This window comes from Tenebrio molitor, chromosome 3 (genome assembly GCF_963966145.1).
Source record: "Tenebrio molitor chromosome 3, icTenMoli1.1, whole genome shotgun sequence".
Classification (NCBI taxonomy): Eukaryota; Metazoa; Arthropoda; class Insecta; order Coleoptera; family Tenebrionidae; genus Tenebrio; species Tenebrio molitor.
Window position 1 is genome coordinate 27951058 of NC_091048.1, and position 1362 is coordinate 27952419.

Here is a 1362-nt window from a genome sequence, read left to right on the forward strand (position 1 = left end):
CATTGTGCTCTGGTGTTGTTCTGTCGTCTCCTCTTATTGGCGAAACGCTGCGACCGAGTGTTTGTGTTGGCAATCAGTCTGCGGTTGTGTAATTATGGTTTATTTATGGTGGCCGAAGAGGACGAGCGCACGTCTCGCGCGGCGGCGGCGGTTCATTCATGATACGTTTCGATTTGATTGTCCGTTTTGCGACGGCACAATCGCGAATTTAGCGATTCACCTTGCGGTGCGCCGCGGTTAATTGCGGCGGTCTTCGGGCGCACCCTTGCGCCGCCGTCCACCTCTTCTTCGTCGTGCCAATTTTTTTTGTGTGTTGGACGGGCGCGTTCCGAATTTAATCGGAGGATTTCCCAATCCACATTTCGTGAAACAATGCGCGCTTCTCTCGCTCGAATACTCTCGCATAATTGGCGCATTGTGGATTCGCAACGCGTCGAGTTATCGGTGAATACTAATAAGTGTGCTGCCGAGATCTAGACATCTACACACATCACTTCTTGGCGTATTGGATATGCGGTTCGAGTAAGATCTATGCGTGAGAACGACGGAACCCACTTGACGCGAACACCACGCCTTTGCGATTTCGATGCGGCGCATCGGAAGTTGTTCGCCACGGACGAGGACGTGCGGAATTCGAGGGCTGCGACTTCGCCGAAAAACGCTACGAGTGGGGGCGGTCGAGGGGCCAAAAGATCTGACTCATTTTTGGTGGCAAACTTGTCTATTTCGAAAAGAAAGAGGAAAATGCTGGATTTTGGTTTCCTTCGAAATTCGAAAGAAATTCTTCCCAGACGTTGAGAAAAAAAGAGTAGAGCGGTTTACGATGTGCCGTCTGGGATGCAAAGTGTCTTCAAGTAATTAGAAGAAAAGCACTAAAAATAATGCACAAATAAATATTCTGTGCTGAAACTTGACGAACGCAAAAATTGTCGAAGCTTTCTGCAAGTTAAACAGAGATAAAGATGATTGTAAGACTGAACGTGGGAAGAATGCGTTGCCTATAACGTGAGGCGAAGAAAGTGACGGACCAGATCAGAGATCAAATATCTAAAAATAACGAAGAAAAAAAAAGGGAATAAATTCAAACATTAATCAATCGGTAAAATATTTTCCATCAATACCATGTACCACATTCGATATTATGACAAGTGGCCAATGTAGAATAGCATATTATAATACGAGTTTAATAATACGCTTTATTATCACATGAGTGTGTTTAAAGCACGACGAGCGTACCGAGAAGTACTTTAACGGAACGAATGTGATAATACGTCTTATTAAACGAGTATAATATACTATTTTATCTGCTTTGCTTTACTAATTCCTGAAATTTCAGCTGTTCAAGTTTTCATATTAGACTAG